Genomic DNA, 17984 nt, shown 5'->3' with positions numbered 1-17984 from the left:
GTCAACTATGCATGTGAATTTAATATAATATATAATTAATTATATAAATTAAATATATTATATATATTATAAAAAATTATGTCGACAAACAAAAAGTTAAAAGTTTGTGAGCTGATCAGAGGGCCATGCGATCGCATGGCCTTGAAGCACAAATCCCATGCGATCGCATGGGGTACTTTTTCATAAAAGGTTCTATAAATTGATCGCGTACTGGCTTAATTCTTACACACTCATATTTATCTATATTACTCCGTATTACATTTATTATTATTATTTATTATTATTATTATTATTATTATTATTATTATTATTATTATTATTATTATTATTATTATTATTATTATTATTATTATTATTATTAAGATTAATATTATTATTATTATTAATCTTAATTAGTAGTATTAGTATTATACATAAAATATTACGACGAGGTTATGAGCATGTCACTTTCAAAATGGGTTTTCAAGCGGGATAGAGCTAAGAAAATTATGGGTAATGTTCGTGGGTATATTTATGAATCAAACCTAGTGTTTATCATCTCCGTTACGTCTACGTACTTTTCTGAAATATTGAATCACAATATTGATATGTAAGCATTTATATTTTATCTTTTATATACTAATAGTGTATCCATGTCTAGTGCTCGAGTATATATATGTATACAAGCTTATATGCTAAATTTCGTCGTTAAACAGTTTATGATGAATTACGAATTAAATACATATATTACTGGTAAAAGGTATATGATATACATGTTTTTGGAAAGCTGGCGAAAAATCAATAACTTTTCTTTTAGACACCGAATAGTTTTGATAAACGGATTAAAAGATATGATCAACTGAATTATGATTGACGTTAATTGAAATTGCTTTTGAATCTGCAATTAAGATTTAAACAACTTGTTTACGAGATTGATAAAATGGATTTTTGAATATTACCAACCGAGTAAATGAATCCTTATATAAGGTACGTCTCGTTTTGTTGAACTACTGTCAAAATTGACTTTTTGAAACGACTTTGGATAACTTTTGTATGTCGATCTCGAGCATTAGGATTGTGATACACTATGACCTGACCTAGCTTGATAGACATTTATTGATCAACATATGTTCTCTAGGTTGAGATCTACGATTATTTGGTAATCCGAGTTTCGGTCACATTATGATGAACAACTTTATATGCTGCTAAGGTGAGTTTCATTTGCTCCCCTTTTAAATGCTTTTGCAATATATATTTTTGGGCTGAGAATACATGCACTTTATTTTAAACACAATGGATACAAGTACATACTAAATTCTACACTGAGTTTGAACCGAAAATCCCTTAGCTTTGGTAACTAGTAACTGCCGGTTATAAGAACTGGTGGGCGCGAGTAGTGGTATATGGATCCATAGGGCTTGACATCCCCGTCTGTTCCAGGTTTAGAAACCCTAGCCTGAACTATTAAACAGACGTATGCTATTTGAGTTTAGTACACGTTGGTTTGCGTGTATTGTACATGTTGGTTGCATGTATGTTAAAACAGGGGTACTTATTATATATACGTTAAAGTTTAGTTACCAGGGTGCTCAATCTTGTAGAATATTTTGATAAACGTTTCTGGATGGAACAACTGAAATCTTGTGATCCACTTTTATATACAGATTATGCGAAACACTAAAACTATGAACTCACCAACCTTTGTGTTATCACTTGTTAGCATGTTTATTCTCAGGTTCCTAGAAGTCTTCCGCTGTTTTCTTATATGTTATACAAGCTATGTGCATGGAGTCTTACATGGCATATTTTTTGAGGAAATGTTGCATTCACCAAATCATCACCATGTATCTTATTTTGACCGCATTGTCAACGGAAGTACTATTGTAAACTATTATTACGGTGATTGTCTATATGTAGAAATCATCAGATGTCGAAAACCTTTGATTTAAATATACATTTATGGTGTGCCTTTTCAAAAGAATGCAATGTTTAAAAAACGTATCATATAGAGGTCAAATACCTCGCAATGAAATCGATGAATGACGTATTCATCCATATGGATTTGGAGTGATCGTCACAGTTGGTATCAGAGTGTTGGTCCTAGCGAACCAGGTCTTGCATGAGTGTGTCTAACTGATAGTTGTTAGGATGCATTAGTAAGTCTGGACTTCGACCGTGTCTGCATGTCAAAAGTTTTGCTTATCATTTCTTGTCGGAAATTACCTGCTTATCATTCCTAGTCTAGACACGTTTTACTGCATTGATTGCATGAATAGTGTATAGACAAAATTCATATCTTAGCGTATCTGTTACTGTAAACTTTTTCTGACATCTTCCGAAAATTTCTCCGTGATTTATGGAATTTGGTATTATATATACATATGTAAATTATGTATTGAAGAATACCAAACTAAATTCTATAATCTAATTCATATCAAAAATCATCTCCCTAATTATACAAGATGGATCCCGTATCTAGTTCAAATTCCTTAAACTCTGACAGCTATTCCGATATGGATATTCACCTGAATTCTGAAGACAGTATAACCGGAATGGATCAATCAATTAGCCATCATCTATTCTGGATGAATTGGGGATGTGTTCGTAGCCTACTTAATTATTGGAGACAAGAAGAAGGCGATCCCTTCCATCCACCACATTACCCTCTTGGCGAAGAATCTGAAGCACTTACCGGCGAACCTGTTCAAGACACCATTTTCTCTCTCATTTCCAGAGTATCTCGTCACGATAATATACTATCTCAAATTCTGGATCTTATTCATCCGCTCGTCCGAACTGCCAATCATCCCGGTGTAGTAGAAGAAGTCAACGAGCTTCGCGCTCGGGTAGTGGCTTTAGAGAATATGGTGCAAAGGTTACAAGTACCAGCAGCATCACCGGCAGCAACAGTACCACCAACAACAACACCAACAGTACCATTACCACCACCAACAACATCCGCATTGCAAACCTCAACTTCACAATCTGTCCCACGAGCATCAACGTCATACGCACCGTAGTTACCAAGAAATACCAGCAACAATAACCGATGAAGTATTAACTCATTTCCCCTGAAGAAATTTTATGTATATTTAATATAAATGAATTTTGAAATAAAAATAAATCTTTTCGTACTAAGCTATTACGTGTGAATCTTAACTGGTAGGTACTACTCGGTTAGTTCATATTACTAATATGCAATGATGTACATCCTTCCTTAATAACTTAACCATTGTTAACTACAATCTCTGTTTCAACTTAATGAATTCCATTCCATAATAAACCAAGTGTATTATTCAATTACATAATTGATTTTACATTTTCATTTTCGATGTACTCGAAACTTTCCAGAAAACATCATCCGTGCCTTGTAAGGTTCACAAAAATTCCACGAGCATCAACATCCTTCATCGAGGAATAAGAATAAATAATGAAGTATTGATTACATTAGCGAAATACTCCGCAAAGATTATGTAATCTTTAATGTTTTAGAGATTAATCGTTTCTAAGTCAAGCCGAAAAATTAAATGAGCTTAATATGATATTAACTCATTAAATCTGTGATACCTCTGAAGAAAATATACATACATATATTTTCATAAAGACGGTAATAAAAAATTCTTTTGTACAAAGTATTAATTGTGAAATCTTTAACGGGTAGGTAATACTCGGGAAATATATAAGTTCGCAATTAATATGTTACACTGTACATTCTTCAACTTTGATTCAAAAATTATTAACAATGCTCACAACGATATACAATCGTTTTCATACAAATTCAATTACATATTCTGATATTGACGGATCAGAATCCAAGTCATAACTCTAAACCGATGACATCATTCTTAGATCTCTACATCTTTCAAAGCTATACTTTGACTTTAAATCTGTGCAAGATCCATTAGCATTGTTTTTACCGAAAATAACCTTGCAATTCCTTTTCAAAAGTATCCAGTATTATCAACCGTTCAACAGTCAACGACGACCTTTCAGACTTGTAACTTTGGCATATACGTTTTTGTTACTGGGGAACCTTTCATGTTCCACCACATTAACAGTAAATGTACCAGCAAATTCATTAATCTGTGACTTAAAGTCTCTCCGAAAAATCATTATAATTGTTCATTGAAACCCTTTCATGTACTCGTCTACATCTTCTAACAATAATTGTTATACCAACTATCTGGAATTAGCAATCAGTATTTTGAATCTCGCATCATTTTCTACGACAAAAGTTATATATAGATAACATCTATCTTCTAGACTTACATACTTTGAATGTGAAGTTTCTGAAAAACATCCCAAACTACGAAACTAGTTCTCCGAATTTTGAAAAATGCTGATGAAGCAGCAAAAACTGTAAACGACCTTAACAGTCAAAAGTTTGATAATAAAGAATAGTATGGTGGTAAAGTTGAGAAAAAGAGAAGGTTTGAAACTGAAAAACGGATTGAGCAGACCATGAAGGAGGCTGTGGACAAATCACAAAAACGAAATCTACCTTCAAAGAATACAAATGATTCAGTGTCTGCTGAAATCCTTAGCAAATACCTTGCTCCTTACTCTAAAACCTTTGCGGACAATATTCTTCATCATCATCTTATCTTAAATATTCTAAGATATCATCGTATCTTTCATTATAAATATCCTCCATATTTCTGAAGATTTTTTTTATAACCATTCTTATCTGAAATCATTTATCTCTTTTCGCTATCTGTGTTACATCATAAAAGAAACTATTTTAGTTTCTAAAATATGAAAAATTCGAAAAATAGATGTTTTGAAGTAATGTTGGGAATTGAAGCATGAGTTAGTATAATATAATGACACTTGATCAACGTGATTATATTACAGTAAGTCATGCTGAGTTTCTAATGGAACGTGATAAAGGTTCACAGATCCCACCCTCATCATGAACCATGTTACATAACTCTTTCATTCCATATAATCCCTAAATATATCAAGAAAATATATTTCTTGATGATTCGGTATTTTCCGAATATTCTGGTAATTTGACAAATCAAGATCGTGTCATTACAATTTCTTTATTAGAACATTAACTATGTTCATCCAAAACTCCATACCTACGAATTCTGGACCATTATCCGCTTGACTTAAGGTCGGGAAGAGAAAACGAAAGCATGAAGCTCCGAAATATAATGGAGAATATAAAGCCCGATAACAACCCCGAAATTACAAACCGTGTATATCAATGTGTATAGCAATATAAAGACACGGGAGAATGAAAAACACTATAAACCCAAGGTAATTGTGGAAGAAAATAACTTCCTCTGGTGGCAGATGAAAAAGAAGAATGAAGGATACGATAGCCAGGAAAATATCAAGAATCAGAACTGGATTAAGCATTTTCACAATCTATTGGGATGTATGAAATAAGAAAGAAGATTATAGGAGTGGTGAAAATTAATGAAACGGAAGAGATCAATTTATAGCGAAATATCAGACATAGCAATCGAGGCAGATTACGCATTTAATCAAAGAAAATTCTAATTTCTGCAAATTTCGAAGAATCAAATCTTATATAGATTATGAAGATTTTCTATTCCTTAAATTCTGAAAATCAATCGTTACTACGTCAAGAGTTAAAAACGAATCTCTATTTCCTCATTTCACTCTTTTACGATAACTTCTCTCATACGCTTCGAGTAATTGGATTGTTTTATCCATATTATTCAACGGTGATAAAAATTCTATTTATCAACACATATTCATCATGAAAACATTTTTATTGTTAGCCATGACGACCTTACTCAAATTTCGGTACGAAATTTCTTTAACGGGGAGGTACTGTGATGACCCGGAAATTTCTGACCAAATTTAAACTTAATCTTTAACGTTTCTGACACGATAAGCAAAGTCTATAAAGTTGAATCTCAAAATTTTGAACTATTCAATTACCCTTCGATTGTTCTCAATGATTCGCGAACAATTATATGAAAATAGATACATATACTATAACTTGAAAACGTAACAAAGTGTTAAGTAAATGATACTGTGCATTAAACTTATTGGTTTGATTATCTGATTGATATATTCAACTACGGAATTAAAAGATTATGCCAAACGATTGAATTAAAAGATATTTAATGAGTCCCTTAAGGATTATGATATTATTACGGGTCTCTGTTGTGAGGTTCACGTTGATTTAGGAAATCATCCATTCTTAACGGTATTCGGAATAAATGGTAAAGTATTTATTTAAATAATGTAATGTAAACACATACAATAATAAGGAATATTAACTGTTGGAATTAGATATATGAATAACTTGCGATCTGTATTTTAAAACGTGTTTATTAATATTGAAAATATATATTTAACAAATATGATAAAATATAATATTAACTTGGTCATAAAAACTAATTGTTATTATATATATATTAACAAATAGCGAGATGATGATTTATAGAAGTAAATGACCAAAATACTCGAAAGTTTAAGATATACTTTGAGTGGTATAGTTTAGGGATAATTTAAGGCTATATTTTGACAAAGGTACGTGACACGAAATGTAAAATACAAGTTTTCTCATCGTACGAAAGGACATTTAAAAAATCGGAACCGGGACATAAGTCGAGTGATGACGTACGACTTATCGGAACAAAAATTACAAGTCAACTATGCATGTGAATTTAATATAATATATAATTAATTATATAAATTAAATATATTATATATATTATATAAAATTATGTCGACAAACAAAAAGTTAAAAGTTTGTGAGCTGGATCAGAGGGCCATGCGATCGCATGGCCTTGAAGCACAAATCCCATGCGATCGCATGGGGTACTTTTTCAGAAAAGGTTCTATAAATTGATCGCGTACTGGCTTAATTCTTACACACTCATATTTATCTATATTACTCCGTATTATATTTATTATTTTTTATTATTATTATTATTATTATTATTATTATTATTATTATTATTATTATTATTAAGATTAATATTATTATTATTAATCTTATTATTATTATTATTAAGATTAATATTATTATTATTATTAATCTTAATTAGTAGTATTAGTATTATACATAAAATATTACGACAAGGTTATGAGCGTGTCACTTTCAAAATGGGTTTTCAAGCGGGATAGAGCTAAGAAAATTATGGGTAATGTTCGTGGGTATATTTATGAATCAAACCTAGTGTTTATCATCTCCGTTACGTCTACGTACTTTTCTGAAATATTGAATCACAATATTGATATGTAAGCATTTATATTTTATCTTTTATATACTAATAGTGTATCCATGTCTAGTGCTCGAGTATATATATTTATACAAGCTTGTATGCTAAATTTTGTCGTTAAACAGTTTATGATGAATTACGAATTAAATACATATATTACTGGTAAAAGGTATATGATATACATGTTTTTGGAAAGCTGGCGAAAAATCAATAACTTTTCTTTTAGACACCGAATAGTTTCGATAAACGGATTAAAAGATATGATCAACTGAATTATGATTGACGTTAATTGAAATTGCTTTTGAATCTGCAATTAAGATTTAAACAACTTGTTTACGAGATTGATAAAATGGAGTTTTGAATATTACCAACCGAGTAAATGAATCCTTATATAAGGTACGTCTCGTTTTGTTGAACTACTGTCAAAATTGACTTTTTGAAACGACTTTGGATAACTTTTGTATGTCGATCTCGAGCATTAGGATCGTGATACACTATGACCTGACCTAGCTTGATAGACATTTATTGATCAACACATGTTCTCTAGGTTGAGATCTACGATTATTTGGTATTCCGAGTTTCGGTCACATTATGATGAACAACTTTATGTGCTGCTAAGGTGAGTTTCATTTGCTCCCCTTTTAAATGCTCTTGCAATATATATTTTTGGGCTGAGAATACATGCACTTTATTTTAAACGCAATGGATACAAGTACATACTAAATTCTACACTGAGTTTGAACCGAAAATCCCTTAGCTTTGGTAACTAGTAACTGCCGGTTATAAGAACTGGTGGGCGCGAGTAGTGGTATATGGATCCATAGGGCTTGACATCCCCGTCTGTTCCAGGTTTAGAAATCCTAGCCTGAACTATTAAACAGACGTATGCTATTTGAGTTTAGTACACATTAGTTTGCGTGTATTGTACATGTTGGTTGCATGTATGTTAAAACAGGGGTACTTATTATATATACGTTAAAGTTTAGTTACCAGGGTGCTCAATCTTGTAGAATATTTTGATAAACGTTTCTGGATGGAACAACTGAAATCTTGTGATCCAATTTTATATACAGATTATGCGAAACACTAAAACTATGAACTCACCAACCTTTGTGTTGACACTTGTTAGCATGTTTATTCTCAGGTTCCTAGAAGTCTTCCGCTGTTTTCTTATATGTTATACAAGCTATGTGCATGGAGTCTTACATGGCATATTTTTTGAGGAAACGTTGCATTCACCAAATCATCACCATGTATCTTATTTTGACCGCATTGTCAACGGAAGTACTATTGTAAACTATTATTACAGTGATTGTCTATATGTAGAAATCATAAGATGTCGAAAACCTTTGATTTAAATATACATTTATGGTGTGCCTTTTCAAAAGAATGCAATGTTTACAAAACGTATCATATAGAGGTCAAATACCTCGCAATGAAATCGATGAATGACGTATTCGTCCATATGGATTTGAAGTGATCGTCACAGTTGGTATCAGAGTGTTGGTCCTAGCGAACCAGGTCTTGCATGAGTGTGTCTAACTGATAGTTGTTAGGATGCATTAGTAAGTCTGGACTTCGACCGTGTCTGCATGTCAAAAGTTTTGCTTATCATTTCTTGTCAGAAATTACCTGCTTATCATTCCTAGTCTAGACACTTTTTACTGCATTGATTGCATGAATAGTGTATAGACAAAATTCATATCTTAGCGTATCTGTTACTGTAAACTTTTTCTGACATCTTCCGAAAATTTCTCCGTAATTTATGGAATTTGGTATTATATATACATATGTAAATTATGTATTGAAGAATACCAAACTAAATTCTATAATCTAATTCATATCAAAAATCATCTCCCTAATTATACAAGATGGATCCCGTATCTAGTTCAAATTCCTTAAACTCTGACAGCTATTCCGATATGGATATTCACCTGAATTCCGAAGACAGTATAACCGGAATGGATCAATCAATTAGCCATCATCTATTCTGGATGAATTGGGAATGAGTTCGTAGCCTACTTAATTATTGGAGATAAGAAGAAGGCGATCCCTTCCATCCACCACATTGCCCTCTTGGCGAAGAATCTGAAGCACTTACCGGCGAACCTGTTCAAGACACCATTTTCTCTCTCATTTCCAGAGTATCTCGTCACGATAATATACTATCTCAAATTCTGGATCTTATTCATCCGCTCGTCTGAACTGCCAATCATCCCAGTGTAGTAGAAGAAGTCAACGAGCTTCGCGCTCGGGCAGTGATTTTAGAGAATATGGTGGAAAGATTACAAGCACCAGCAGCATCACCGGCAGCAACAGTACCACCAACAACAACACCAACAGTACCATTACCACCACCAACAACATCCGCATCGCAAACCTCAACTTCACAATCTGTCCCACGAGCATCAACGTCATACGCACCGTAGTTACCAAGAAATACCAGCAACAATAATCGATGAAGTATTAACTTATTTCCCCTGAAGAAATTTTATGTATATTTAATATAAATGAATTTTGAAATAAAAATAAATCTTTTCGTACTAAGCTATTACGTGTGAATCTTAACTGGTAGGTACTACTCGGTTAGTTCATATTACTAATATGCAATGATGTACATCCTTCCTTAACAACTTAACCATTGTTAACTACAATCTCTGTTTCAACTTAATGAATTCCATTTCATAATAAACCAAGTGTATTATTCAATTACATAATTTATTTTACATTTTCATTTTCGATGTACTCGAAACTTTCCAGAAAACATCATCTGTGCCTTGTAAGGTTCACAAAAATTCCAAGAGCATCAACATCCTTCATCGAGGAATAAGAATAAATAATGAAGTATCGATTACATTAGCGAAATACTCCGCAAAGATTATGTAATCTTTAATGTTTTAGAGATTAATCATTTCTAAGTCAAGCCGAAAAATTAAATGAGCTTAATATGATATTAACTCATTAAATCTGTGTTACCTCTGAAGAAAATATACATACATATATTTTCATAAAGACGGTAATAAAAAATTCTTTTGTACAAAGTATTAATTGTGAAATCTTTAACGGGTAGGTAATACCTGGGAAATATATAAGTTCGCAATTAATATGTTACACTGTACATTCTTCAACTTTGATTCAAAAATTATTAACAATGCTCACAACGATATACAATCGTTTTCATACAAATTCAATTACATATTCTGATATTGACGGATCAGAATCCAAGTCATAACTCTGAACCGATGACATCATTCTTAGATCTCTACATCTTTCAAAGCTATACTTTGACTTTAAATCTGTGCAAGATCCATTAGCATTGTTTTTACCGAAAATAACCTTGCAATTCCTTTTCAAAAGTATCCAGTATTATCAACCGTTCAACAGTCAACGACGACCTTTCAGACTTGTAACTTTGGCATATACGTTTTTGTTACTGGGGAACCTTTCATGTTCCACCACATTAACAGTAAATGTACCAGCAAATTCATTAATCTGTGACTTAAAGTCTCTCCGAAAAACCATTATAATTGTTCATTGAAACCCTATCATGTACTCGTCTACATCTTCTAACAATAATTGTCATACCAACTATCGGGAATTAGCAATCAGTATTTTAAATCTCGCAGTATTTTCTACGACAAAAGTTATATATAGATAACATCTATCTTCTAGACTTACATACTTTGAATGTGAAGTTTCTGAAAAACATCCCAAACTACGAAACTAGTTCTCCGAATTTTGAAAAATGCTGATGAAGCAGCAAAAACTGTAAACGACCTTAACAGTCAAAAGTTTGATAATAAAGAATAGTATGGTGGTAAAGTTGAGAAAAAGAGAAGGTTTGGAACTGGAAAACGGATTGAGCAGACCATGAAGGAGGCTGTGGACGAATCACAAAAACGAAATCTACCTTCAAAGAATACAAATGATTCAGTGTGTGCTGAAATTCTTAGAAAATACCTTGCTCCTTACTCTAAAACCTTTGCGGACAATATTCTTCATCATCATCTTATCTTAAATATTCTAAGATATCATCGTATCTTCCATTATAAATATCCTCCATATTTCTGAAGATTTTTTTTATAACCATTCTTATCTGAAATCATTCATCTCTTTTCGCTATATGTGTTACATCATAAAAGAAACTATTTTAGTTTCTAAAATCTGAAAAATTCGAAAAATAGATGTTTTGAAGTAATGTTGGGAATTGAAGCATGAGTTAATATAATATAATGACACTTGATCAACGTGATTATATTACAGTAAGTCATGCTGAGTTTCTAATGGAACGTGATAAAGGTTCACAGATCCCACCCTCATCATGAACCTTGTTACATAACTCTTTCATTCCATATAATCCCTAAATATATCAAGAAAATATATTTCTTGATGATTCGGTATTTTCCTGATATTCTGGTAATTTGACAAATCAAGATCGTGTCATTACAATTTCTTTATTAGAACATTAACTATGTTCATCCAAAACTCCATACCTACGAATTCTGGACCATTATCCGCTTGACTTAAGGTCAGGAAGAGAAAACGAAAGCATGAAGCTCCGAAATATAATGGAGAATATAAAGCCCGATAACAACCCCGAAATTACAAACCGTGTATATCAATGTGTATAGCAATAAAAAGACACGGGAGAATGAAAAACACTATAAACCCAAGGTAATTGTAGAAGAAAATAACTTCCTCTGGTGGCAGATGAAAAAGAAGAATGAAGGATACGATAGCCAGGAAAATATCAAGAATCAGAACTGGATTAAGCATTTTCAGAACCTATTGGGATGTATGAAATAAGAAAGAAGATTATAGGAGTGGTGAAAATTAATGAAACGGAAGAGGTCAATTTTTAGCGAAATATCAGACATAGCAATCGAGGCAGAATACGCATTTAATCAAAGAAAATCCTAATTTCTGCAAATTTCGAAGAATCAAATCTTATATAGATTATGAAGATTTTCTTTTCCTTAAATTCCAAAAATCAATCGTTACTACGTCAAGAGTTAAAAACGAATCTCTATTTTCTCATTTCACTCTTTTACGATAACTTCTCTCATACGCTTCGAGTAATTGGATTGTTTTATCCAAATTATTCAACGGTGATAAAAATTCTATTTATCAACACATATTCGTCATGAAAACATTTTTATTGTTAGCCATGATGACCTCACTCAAATTTCGGGACGAAATTTCTTTAACGGGGAGGTACTGTGATGACCCGAAAATTTCTGACCAAATTTAAACTTAATCTTTAACGTTTCAGACACGATAAGCAAAGTCTATAAAGTTGAATCTCAAAATTTTGAACTATTCAATTACCCTTCGATTGTTCTCAATGATTCGTTAACAATTATATGTAAATAGATACATATACTATAACTTGAAAACGTAACAAAGTGTTAAGTAAATGATACTGTGCATTAAACTTATTGGTTTGATTATCTGATTGATATATTCCACTATGGAATTAAAAGATTATGCCAAACGATTGAATTAAAAGATATTTAATGAGTCCCTTAAGGATTATGATATTATTACGGGTCTCTATTGTGAGGTTCACGTTGATTTGGGAAATCATCCATTCTTAACGGTATTCGGAATAAATGGTAAAGTGTTTGTTTAAATAACGTAATTTAAACACATACAATAATAAGGAATATTAACTGTTGGAATTAGATATATGAATAACGTGCGATCTGTATTTTAAAACGTGTTTATTAATATTGAAAATATATATTTAACAAATACGATAAAATATAATATTAACTTGGTCATAAAAACTAATTGTTATTATATATATATTAACAAATAGCGAGACGATGATTTATAGAAGTAAATGACCAAAATACTCGAAAGTTTAAGATATACTTTGAGTGGTATAGTTTAGGGATAATTTAAGGCTATATTTTGACAAAGGTATGTGACACGAAATGTAAAATACAAGTTTTCTCAGCGTACGAAAGGACATTTGAAAAACCGGAACCGGGACATAAGTCGAGTGATGACGTACGACTTATCGGAACAAAAATTACAAGTCAACTATGCATGTGAATTTAATATAATATATAATTAATTATATAAATTAAATATATTATATATATTATATAAAATTATGTCGACAAACAAAAAGTTAAAAGTTTGTGAGCTGGATCAGAGGGCCATGCGATCGCATGGCCTTGAAGCACAAATCCCATGCGATCGCATGGGGTACTTTTTCAGAAAAGGTTCTATAAATTGATCGCGTACTGGCTTAATTCTTACACACTCATATTTATCTATATTACTTCGTATTATATTTATTATTATTTATTATTATTATTATTATTATTATTATTATTATTATTATTATTATTATTATTATTATATTATTATTATTATTATTAAGATTAATATTATTATTATTAATCTTATTATTATTATTATTAAGATTAATATTTTTATTATTATTAATCTTAATTAGTAGTATTAGTATTATACATAAAATATTACGACGATGTTATGAGCGTGTCACTTTCAAAATGGGTTTTCAAGCGGGATAGAGCTAAGAAAATTATGGGTAATGTTCGTGGGTATATTTATGAATCAAACCTAGTGTTTATCATCTCCGTTACGTCTACGTACTTTTCTGAAATATTGAATCACAATATTGATATGTAAGCATTTATATTTTATCTTTTATATACTAATAGTGTATCCATGTCTAGTGCTCGAGTATATATATTTATCCAAGCTTGTATGCTAAATTTCGTCGTTAAACAGTTTATGATGAATTACGAATTAAATACATATATTACTGGTAAAAGGTATATGATATACATGTTTTTGGAAAGCTGGCGAAAAATCAATAACTTTTCTTTTAGACACCGAATAGTTTCGATAAACGGATTAAAAGATATGATCAACTGAATTATGATTGACGTTAATTGAAATTGCTTTTGAATCTGCAATTAAGATTTAAACAACTTGTTTACGAGATTGATAAAATGGATTTTTGAATATTACCAACCGAGTAAATGAATCCTTATATAAGGTACGTCTCGTTTTGTTGAACTACTATCAAAATTGACTTTTTGAAACGACTTTTGATAACTTTTGTATGTCGATCTCGAGTATTAGAATTGTGATACACTATGACCTGACCTAGCTTGATAGACATTTATTGATCAACATATGTTCTCTAGGTTGAGATCTACGATTATTTGGTAATCCGAGTTTCGGTCACATTATGATGAACAACTTTATGTGCTGCTAAGGTGAGTTTCATTTGCTCCCTTTTTAAATGCTTTTGCAATATATATTTTTGGGCTGAGAATACATGCACTTTATTTTAAACGCAATGGATACAAGTACATACTAAATTCTACACTGAGTTTGAACCGAAAATCCCTTAGCTTTGGTAACTAGTAACTGCCGGTTATAAGAACTGGTGGGCGCGAGTAGTGGTATATGGATCCATAGGGCTTGACATCCCCGTCTGTTCCAGGTTTAGAAACCCTAGCCTGAACTATTAAACAGACGTATGCTATTTGAGTTTAGTACACGTTGGTTTGTGTGTATTGTATATGTTGGTTGCATGTATGTTAAAACAGGGGTACTTATTATATATACGTTAAAGTTTAGTTACCAGGGTGCTCAATCTTGTAGAATATTTTGATAAACGTTTCTGGATGGAATAACTAAAATCTTGTGATCCACTTTTATATACAGATTATGCGAAACACTAAAACTATGAACTCACCAACCTTTGTGTTGACACTTGTTAGCATGTTTATTCTCAGGTTCCTAGAAGTCTTCCGCTATTTTCTTATATGTTATACAAGCTATGTGCATGGAGTCTTACATGGCATATTTTTTGAGGAAACGTTGCATTCACCAAATCATCACCATGTATCTTATTTTGACCGCATTGTCAACGGAAGTACTATTGTAAACTATTATTACGGTGATTGTCTATTTGTAGAAATCATCAGATGTCGAAAACCTTTGATTTAAATATACATTTATGGTGTGCCTTTTCAAAAGAATGCAATGTTTACAAAACGTATCATATAGAGGTCAAATACCTCGCAATGAAATCGATGAATGACGTATTCGTCCATATGGATTTGGAGTGATCGTCACACAACATAAAGTATGTAGCCAAGCTTCTATGTTCACCAAATCTAGTTAAGGAAATCGGTTTTTCTCCTATTAAGAGTTCAACCAAAACAACTCCAAAACTATAAACATCACTCTTCTCGGTGAATTGGCTAGACTGGAAATACTCTAGATCTAAGTAGCAGAATGTACCTTTGACCAAACTAGTCAAATGTGTCTGATCTATCGAGACGAATCTTGAAGTTCCAAAGTCAGATATTTTAGCCCTGTTCTTATCATCTAAAAGTATATTAGCTGTTTTGATGTCCCTGTGAAATATTGGAATGGAAGTTGACGAATGTAGGTAGGCGAGTGCTCCTGCAACGTCTGTAGCAATTTGCAGTCTCATACTCAAAGAAAATGGAAACTCATCATCTTCGTTGTGAAGACTTTCGTATAATGTACCATTTGAAATGAATTCAGAAACTAGAAGGGGAATGTTAGTCTCTAAACAACATCCTAGTAGTTTGACAACATTCCTGATGTTTTCGTGCGATATACATCTTTTACCCTCTAAATTTATATTTGATTTAAACACTACAATCAAACACACAAAACTAACGAGCACTTAGAACCCGGTTATTATAGCACTTTGATGTAAGTTTTCTTATCAAGTTCATCCCAAGAGACACGGTGTAAGTCGGATATTTGAAACTATCAATTGTCCTAGGGTTTGTTTGATTTGGGGGGAGGGGGGTTCAATTGATATCAAATAACAACTAAAACTTGCATAATTAAACAAACCTAAATTTATCAATTAAACTAGTAACAAGAAATAAGTAGTGAAGTATTAAGACTTAAAACAAATTAACTAATACGTGTTCACTTATCTAATCCTCTCTATGCTTGGCTTGCCCCGTTTTGCCTATATTGCTATCGCATTAGTTGTCGAACTATTAAATGTTTAGCATCACTACTAAACCTCAAATCAAATGATACTCCACGAATTCACATAAGCTTTATATCTTAAGATCGAGTTAAGCATGATTTGGTCATTGAGATTGAGCTTAGTTTAAAATCACTTAAAACCTCCAACTATCGAAATTACTTAAGATAATCGGCATTACTATGTTGACTAGAGGCCAATTGAAAACCAACCTAGATCAAGAACACAATCACTTGCAATTCCTAAACTAGTTGTCTAGATCACCTAAGGTTTTGAAGCACATATTGATTCACTTCTCAAATCACTAAGAGAGCTACACAACATATGTAATCAAAGTCAAGCCTAAAACAAACTCATAGTAATGGATCTTTAGCCAACTCAACAACACATTGTAACACCCTCGAAGCGGGCCTATCTATTAGATTACTATTTTGCCCTCAGGTTGTGTGGTGTTATTATATGCTTTTATTTTAATTTTAGAATTATTATTATTTAATGATGTGGATAGGACCAGTTTGTGACAAGGGTCACAGAACAGGTTTGTTTATTTAGTTTGGACTTCGTTTGGATTGCCAAATGACGTACGAAAGATATCAGATAACTGATAAATACCCGTGTGTTGCACAGTGTGGGATTTTAACCCACTTTAGATGACTAGTGCTTCCATTTTTCTTCACTTTGTTTCCAGAATATTCACAAACACAAACACATCTCGTTCTTCCTTTTTTTCACCAAACTAAACCCTAGATCTTCAATCTTTGTTGTAGAGCTCAAATCAATTGCATCGTTGTATTCTTTGTGATTTACCGAGTCTATCAAGGTAAGAATCAAAACATTTCATGCTTTAATCTTTGTGAAAATTGAGTTTTTGTGTAAAGTTTTTACAGAGTGTGTAATTTGGGTCAAAATGGTTAGATTTGATGTTATTTGAGTCAAAATCTTGTGGGTTTATGTTTCTACATGTTTAGTGTCTTCGATTTGGTCAGTTTTGAGGTCATAATCGAGCTCTAGAGCAAGAATTGGATGAATTTGGGTGAAACCCGTCACTTTGTTCTTCAGCTTCTGCAGATAAACACAGTCGGCCGAGTGTCTCCTGACACTCGACCGACCGACTCGACCATCAACCGAGTGTGTGAGACCCACGACTGAGTGTATCTGCGAGAGACCATAGACCGAGTGACTTGACACTCGACCGAGTGAGTGTAGACAGTCGGCCGACTGTCTCTGACAGTCGACCGAGTGTCTTTGTAAAACAACCCCAATCCGATAAACCAAAAATGGAGTACATTTTTTTAAAGTTAGGTCCCAATATTATCCAAGTACACAACCATTTCAAAATAGTTTCCGTATACAATTTATCATAATAACACGTTAACGTTTTATCTCGACTCTTGGTTTACAATTGACATCATACATCTTTACGAAAATGTATTTCAAATACAAGGTTTGACTCGACATAACCAAACAATACGACCTCGAAACATTTATTCAACACCACGGTTAAGACACAATAGCCTAACCCGATACCAAGAGCATAATCCCGAGGATCTACCAAATCCCCAATCCACATCTATATCCGAAAGCTACCCCCATCGAGCCCAAGCGCTCCTACGCATCTAGTTTAACGACTAGCTAGCTTCACAATCACAATACCTGTAAAAAGGTAAACAACGAGAGGGGTAAGCTTGAAGCTTAGTGAATGCAGTAATTATACATATACATATATAATATACCTACTTGCAATCACTTACACACATACCGCA

General features: G+C 32.4%; 1 pseudogene; it reads right to left on the bottom strand.

Annotated features, from left to right (window-relative positions):
- Window positions 1-17984, bottom strand: part of LOC139902964 (wall-associated receptor kinase-like 1) — a 254338-nt pseudogene that overhangs the window by 1124 nt on the left and 235230 nt on the right.

This window comes from Rutidosis leptorrhynchoides, chromosome 3 (assembly GCF_046630445.1).
Source record: "Rutidosis leptorrhynchoides isolate AG116_Rl617_1_P2 chromosome 3, CSIRO_AGI_Rlap_v1, whole genome shotgun sequence".
NCBI lineage: Eukaryota > Viridiplantae > Streptophyta > Magnoliopsida > Asterales > Asteraceae > Rutidosis > Rutidosis leptorrhynchoides.
This window is presented reverse-complemented; position numbering and strand designations above follow the sequence as displayed.